At 36.1% G+C, this 7,439-nt stretch overlaps 1 protein-coding gene across 11 annotated transcripts in view; it reads left to right on the top strand.

Moving 5' to 3' along the window:
* Positions 1-392: 392 nt before the first annotated feature.
* Positions 393-7,439, top strand: part of LOC117420406 (alpha-adducin-like) — a 78,180-nt gene continuing 71,133 nt past the window's right edge. For 6 of the 11 annotated variants that reach the window (XM_034033844.3, XM_034033843.3, XM_059026235.1 and 3 more), the window contains exon 1: positions 394-620. The gene's annotated coding sequence lies outside the window, so the exon portion shown is untranslated. Of the gene's footprint in view, positions 621-7,439 lie in introns of all 11 variants that reach the window. The other 5 variants (XM_034033841.3, XM_059026231.1, XM_059026249.1 and 2 more) reach the window with 1 other exon arrangement.

Below are 7,439 nucleotides of genomic sequence, written 5' to 3'. Positions count from 1 at the left end.
AATCTCAATCTTTATTTTATGGAAGATTTGCACTGTTTAATCAAGGTAATATTGATACTAGATTTGAAGATTTGATAATGTTTTTCAGATGAACTATTGCCACTAGTTTCCAAACCTCAAAAGTCTCTCCTTGAGATGAAAGTGAAAAAAATAAAATAATCCACAATTGACTACATTTTACAGTCTGTATAAAACAAAACATAACATGTCGTTGTTTACATAAGGAACACACAAAGAAATGACAGCGGTTTTTTCCTGTTGTTGTTATCACACAGACAAACCCCTCTATCTGTTATGCATGGTCTAAATCCAACACAGCCAAGACACCCCCCCCCCGCCGCCCTTAACCACCCTTCACAAAGATTATAAACCATGCCAAACCCAACCAACATCTCCCTTGCTGGCATGCTTTGTACTTCGAGACTGCTATCCAATAAGGCACGTTGCTATTGAATTGCAGCTTTTAGCGCTGCCGCACCCAGTGAGCGGACAGGGAGGCGGAGCGATCCTGCGAGTAGAGGAAAGAAGAGGGGAAGCTTTCAAAACAGCAGAGCTGAGAAAAACAGAGAAAACAACTCTGTAATAGACAGAATCCACGGTCTTGTTTATAACCCACAAAGGTAAGAACAGATATTAATAAGTAGCCCGGAAATAGTTTCCAATAAACAGCGACGCATTTGCATGTCGTTGGCTGTAGTTTGTATTTATTTAACTCACATTTTGGGTGTTGTATTTGATCAAAATGTACCAGCACGGATTAGCGACTTGCGGTGCAAAGGGGCGTGTGTGCGGCAGACTTATTTTTTAATCATTTTTTTTATTATTATTATTGTTTATTTATTATTATGTTACGGGGAAATATAGTTTGCTACATTAATTCGTGGTAAAGCTAAATAGGGAGGATTTGGGGCCTTATGATGTTTCATCAGTGTTTTTGTTAAGGTTGCTGCAGTTCTTCCTCCGAGTTATGAAAAGACAAGTATTTATTTATTTTTTTTCCTGGTTGCATTTCTTACATATAATTACTAACGCGTCTCTATATAATGCTATGGCTAATGATTTTAAATTAATGCATACACGATTTATTCTCAGCAAATCCCTATTAATCCAGGTACATGCGTTGGCAGTGTGTAACAGTTAAGTATTAGAATAAATTACGGCGGGCTACGGTTTTCTTTTTTGTTGGCTGGTGGGGAAAAACAGCTTTGGGATGAAACGTTAAGAAGATATGAAGTGTGTCACTCAGAATAGAACAATACGATTCTTCTGCTGCTGGTGGTTTTGGACCCCAAGACCTGCTTTTTTTCTGCCTCCCTATTTTTTTGTAGTATTGTGTGACAGGCAGGATTTTTCAATCTTACTGTATTTATTTATTTTAGTTTAAAATAAGCTTTTTGTATGGTAAGGTGTACTGTATCACTTTAAAACCAAATGTTTAATAATTAAACACCCACAGGAACAGATACACTCACGTTTTGGCGTTTATCATTGAAACACAATTAAACTACACTGATTTAACACGTATATTTATTTTTCTTCCAATACTTACGAATTGGAAGAAATTTGTAATGCTTCACCTTGATCAAAAACGCATTCAAATAATTGTTTTATAGGTAGGTAATTATGAACACACACAAAACGCCAAAATAGCAGTCACAAAAGGAAATGACAGACAGCTCTATATATATATATATATATATATATATATATATATGCATTTACATTATATTTCATTGTATATAATTGTTTTCGGTCGGATATGTAAGCTTTAGACACAATTTTCTTCATTTAACAGTTAATTGCAGGCTATTTTAATGTAACTGTGTGGTGTTGTCTTGCTGTGCCATTTGTTAGTCAAACGAAAGTATTTACTTGTTGACGCGCCAGTGCCTTGTAAACGTTTACATGAACCACATAACCCCCTACCCCCGGTAAGTGAGCCGCTCAGAAAGCACACTGAGCTGAGTTTAAACGATTAACGCTCTGCTACACTAGAGCGCTGTGCGACTTTTAAAAATGGCGATTAATAATTCTTTATTAGCAAGTTGCGATGTTATTTTGGACGAAATGTCAAGAGATTATAGTCTATATATTGATTTACTAAATTCAGCTATCTCAACGATAAATGATAACATCGAACATATTTACCACCAGCCCTAAGAGAGGGTGTGCTGGACCAGCAACCAGCAATGCTGCTGTTGAGAATTTCGTCAAGGAGATTGTGCCCCGTTACACCGATTTTGAATTTGAATTCAAATCACATTTCCGAATGCAGAGGGACATATTTCAGGTATTGTAATGTAGAGAGTGACACGGGAATGAAACTTCAGTCCTGTCCCAGCCTGTCCTGTCAAGAATGTTCCTGTCCCATCCCATCCCATGAAAGTAATCATTTCCAATCCTGGCCCATCCTGTCCTGTCAAAAAAATCCCGTCCCATCCCATCTCGTGATAAACAGAGATCAACTATTATTTACACCCCAGGGAATTATGCACAGGAGAAAACAAAATTATGCAAGGACAAATACAAAATTATTTAACATTAAATCCTTTGTATTTGTTTATAAATTGAATTAAATATAACACTATTGTAACCTTGTTTAGAAATATGTACAGGTATTTTTTATTTATATAGCACACAGCACATTTGGCTTTATCATTCCTTGCACAAAAAAAGTGACCCATCAGTTGTAAATTTTTTAAAACTAAATGCAGTTGTTAAATAAGGACTTTTCAGCAAAATTACCCTGCTGTGAATTAGATGCTCACAAGTGCAAAAATATATATATATTAAACAAAAGTACTGTGCAATGTAACAAAAAAAAATATGTGCAGTTATATTGGGTAATTCTCATAGTATGAGAAGAAATTGGCGTACGAAAGGGTGGTCTGTTTTAGATAACGGTATGTTTGCAGCGGCACAAGTTAAGACCCAGTCACGACAACATCCAAGCGCTCCCGTTGTGTTGAAACACGTTGAAAGTGTACGCTGCATGTGCGATTTTCCCTGCGATGAAGCTTTTCTTTAAATGCTTCTGTGATTTGCAATGGTAAATTCTCTGGTCCAGAACAACGTTGCACGTTTTGCAAAAGAGTTTTCCGCCATCTTCAAAAACCTGTCCTGTTTTATTTGCAATGTGTGACTTGTATCGTGGCGTTTTCTGGCAAAATCGATCAATACTCCCTTCGCTCTCAGCGTGATCCGCCATTTATAACGGTCTTAAGGGTTATGCGGCAATGCTTGATCATACGTTTTATGCGTAAAATTACGCGGGCGAGTAATTGCGTAATTCCCTGGGGTGTAATTATTTGGAGGTACAGATATTTTCGTATCCATGTATAAAATCAGGGTTTATAGGGTTTTTCTTTAAACACTACCGGTGTACTACTAGTAAATTGTATTTAGTTTTAGTTTTTTCAAAAAAAAAACAAAAAAACAAAAAAAAAACAGTGCAAGCACAGGGTCTTTATAAGCACAATGTGCAATATAATGTAATATATAAATTCGGTAATATAAAAACAACTGTTTAGAGTTTTGTGCGGCGGTTTCAGTTTCTAAATCGGTTACTAAGCAACTCGGCTCAGAGATTTTAGTATGTCAATCCCTTACCAAAAAAATAAGCCTGCCGCAACCTGCTGTTGGCATATACTAGCAATATTGCTGCAACCCTCCCGTAACAGGTTGCAGCAAATTCACAATTTACCATGCAAATTAGGTTGCTGCAACCTTTCTCTTGCAACTAGTTGCAAAATGGTTGCAAAAACTGGTAGGTTGCAGCAACATTGCAGCAAACTCACAATTTATCATGCAAATTTGGTTGCTGCAACCTTTCTCTTGCAATCAGTTGCGAAAAGGTTGCAAAAACTGGTAGGTTGCAGTAATATTGCAGGAAACGTTTGTTCTGCTTTATTTATTAATTATATGGCTATCTTAAAAAAAAAAAAAAAAAGAAACACCACAAAAAGATCTGCAATGTATTTCTTTTATTTAATTTCTGTAGATCATAAATGAACATACACTTTACTGTATATACTGAAACACACATACTAAGATTACAAGATTATGCAAACCGAGATAAACAACACTTAACGGAGATAACAAGCTCATACGCTACTAATATATACACTATATACTAAAACATACTATCTCTATTTTGAGAATACATTATACTGAGATGAAGGCTACTGAAACACATACGCTGTACTAAAATTACAAGCTCACTGAACCGAGATACACGATACACTGAAATACTGTACATACTGTACTGAGATTACAAGCTCATACATTGAAACACACTCTATACTGAGAATACTTTACACACTCTATACTGAATACAAGCTCAGTGGAGGCTTTGAGTAAATTGTTGATGCTCATAACATCCATATATATATTGAATACATAAAGTCCTTGTGCAACTTCAAAATTTCTATAACTTTGGATGAATACATGACAGAAGGAAACTAGCATATAAGTATAATTCACAAAGTTTTGTTAATGTTGCGATAATGTTTTTTCATTTTGGCAACTAAATTCAACTCATTCTAAAATTGTGTTGAATGATTTATCATGTAAGATGATGTTTAGGTTGAAGCCTAGAAAATGTGTTAAAACCTTGTGAATGATGATTTCATATGCCGTTTAGTTTGCTTTTGTATCTTACGTACATCCAAAGTTATTTAGCATTAAAGTTGTACAAGGACTTTATGAACACCTGTAAAGTGTATACATCTCAGTACAGAGCGTATATTTCTCACTGTTTGTGTGTGTATATATATATACACACACACACACACACACACAGACGTGCTCAAATTTGTTGGTACCCTTACAGCTCATTGAAATAATGCTTCATTCCTCCTGAAAAGTGATGAAATGAAATTAAAAGCCATTTTATCATGTATACTTGCATGCCTTTGGTATGTCATAGAATAAAGCAAAGAAGCTGTGAAAAGAGATGAATTATTGCTTATTCTACAAAGATATTCTAAAATGGCCTGGACACATTTGTTGGTACCCCTTAGAAAAGATAATAAATAATTGGATTATAGTGATATTTCAAACTAATTAGTTTCTTTAATTAGTATCACACATGTCTCCAATCTTGTAATCAGTCATTCAGCCTATTTAAATGGAGAAAAGCCGTCACTGTGCTGTTTGGTATCATTGTGTGCACCACACTGAACATGGACCAGAGAAAGCAAAGGCGAGAGTTGTCTGAGGAGATCAGAAAGAAAATAATAGACAAGCATGGTAAAAGTAAAGGCTACAAGACCATCTCCAAGCAGCTTGATGTTCCTGTGACAACAGTTGCAAATATTATTAAGAAGTTTAAGGTCCATGGAACTGTAGCCAACCTCCCTGGGCGCGGCCGCAAGAGGAAAATCGACTCCAGATTGAACAGAAGGATAGTGCGAATGGTAGAAAAAGAACCAAGGATAACTGCCAAAGAGATACAAGCTGAACTCCCAAGGTGAAGGTACGTCAGTTTGTGATCGCATCATCCGTCGCTTTTTGAGCGAAAGTGGGCTCCATGGAAGAAGACCCAGGAGGACTCCACTTTTGAAAGAAAAACATAAAAAAGCCAGACTGGAATTTGCTAAAATGCATATTGACAAGCCACAATCCTTTAGGGAGAATGTCCTTTGGACAGATGAGTCAAAACTGGAGCTTTTTGGCAAGTCACATCAGCTCTATGTTCACAAACGAAAAAATGAAGCATTCAAAGAAAAGCACACCATACCTACAGTGAAACATGGAGGAGGCTTGGTTATGTTTTGGGGCTGCTTTGCTGCGCCTGGCACAGGGTGCCTTGAATCTGTGCAGGGCACAATGAAATCTCAAGACTATCAAGGCATTCTGAAGCGAAACGTACTGCCCAGTGTCAGAAAGCTCTGTCTCAGTCGCAGGTCATGGGTCCTCCAACAGGATAATGACCCAAAACACACAGCTAAAAGCACCCAAGAATGGATAAGAACAAAACATTGGACTATTCTGAAGTGGCCTTCTATGAGTCCTGATCTGAATCCTATCGAACATCTATGGAAAGATCTGAAACTTGCAGTCTGGAGAAGGCACCCATCAAACCTGAGACAGCTGGAGCAGTTTGCTCAGGAAGAGTGGGCCAAACTACCTGTTTACAGGTGCAGAAGTCTCATTGAGAGCTACAGAAAACGTTTGATTGCAGTGATTGCCTCTAAAGGTTGTGCAACAAAATATTACATTTTCATTTGTTTTCTTATTTACAATATTATGTTGAATAAAAAATCAAAAGCAAAGTCTGATTTTCTATTAAATATGGAATAAACAATGGTGGATGCCAATTACTTTTGTCAGTTTCAAGTTATTTCAGAGAAAATTATGCATTCTTTGTTTTTTGTGGAGGGGTATCAACAAATTTGAGCACGTCTGTATATGTGTGTGTGTATATATATGTGTGTGTGTATATGTATATATATATATATATATATATATATATATATATATATATATATTTATTAAATAAATAAGTGGGTGAATTATGTCTTAAACAAGACCACCCTTATTCAAGTTTACCATGGTGAATTTATCGTAGTCTTTTACTTTGGCTTTACCTTACTTTTAACATGGTTTCCTACTGTTTTAACATGAGTTCAGTGATCTTTTAATATACAGGACTGTAGTTAACCATTTCTTAGAAACATCTATTATGGAATATTCTGGTATTCCCATGGTACAGTACAATAAAGAACAGTGAAAGCATGTTGAAACCATAGGTAAAGTTAAATTAAAACCATGGTAAAAATGCAAAAACACAACTATGATAAACTTCAATAAGGGCAGGCTCCTTCTGTCATCCAAGTTTCTGATTTTGAAAATTTGTTTCAGTAAGGTGTTAGCTATCTTTCATTGAAGCATTTGTTAATTTCTGATCCACTCAGCCCAGTTTGTTAAAATTCACCCACTAATATTCATACACTGTATACAGAGATTGGTAGCACGCATTGATTCAGTCAAGCTTCTAAATACTACAACTCATGTGACTGATTACCGATCTCAGTATAGTGCAAGTATCTCAGTATACAGTGTATGCATCTCGGAGTACCTAAATCTCAGTAACCTCAAAGTGGCTCCTCCTACCATACGTTAAGATGTTTCAGCATCCTTCTGATTCTGTCTTTGAATATTTGTTGCAGCACGGCGATAGGTTACCATCTTTTTGAAGCATCTGTTTATTTCGGATCCACATAGCCTTAGGTTGTTCGAAGCATACACTATAAAAAAGGAATTTCTTACCGATATTGGTGCAGTATATGTGTAAACAAAACAAAAAATATTCTGTGCACTGGAATGCTTGAGTCTTCACAAAGGTGCTGACCAATATCAAGTAAGATAAATATGTGTAAGAACCTAGAGTAATGTAAGATCATGTTTGAAGAATAGCAGTCAATGCAACTTTAGTT

Source organism: Acipenser ruthenus, chromosome 1 (assembly GCF_902713425.1).
Source record: "Acipenser ruthenus chromosome 1, fAciRut3.2 maternal haplotype, whole genome shotgun sequence".
Classification (NCBI taxonomy): Eukaryota; Metazoa; Chordata; class Actinopteri; order Acipenseriformes; family Acipenseridae; genus Acipenser; species Acipenser ruthenus.
The sequence above is the reverse complement of the archived record's forward strand: the minus strand, read 5'-3'. Positions and strand labels throughout refer to the sequence as shown.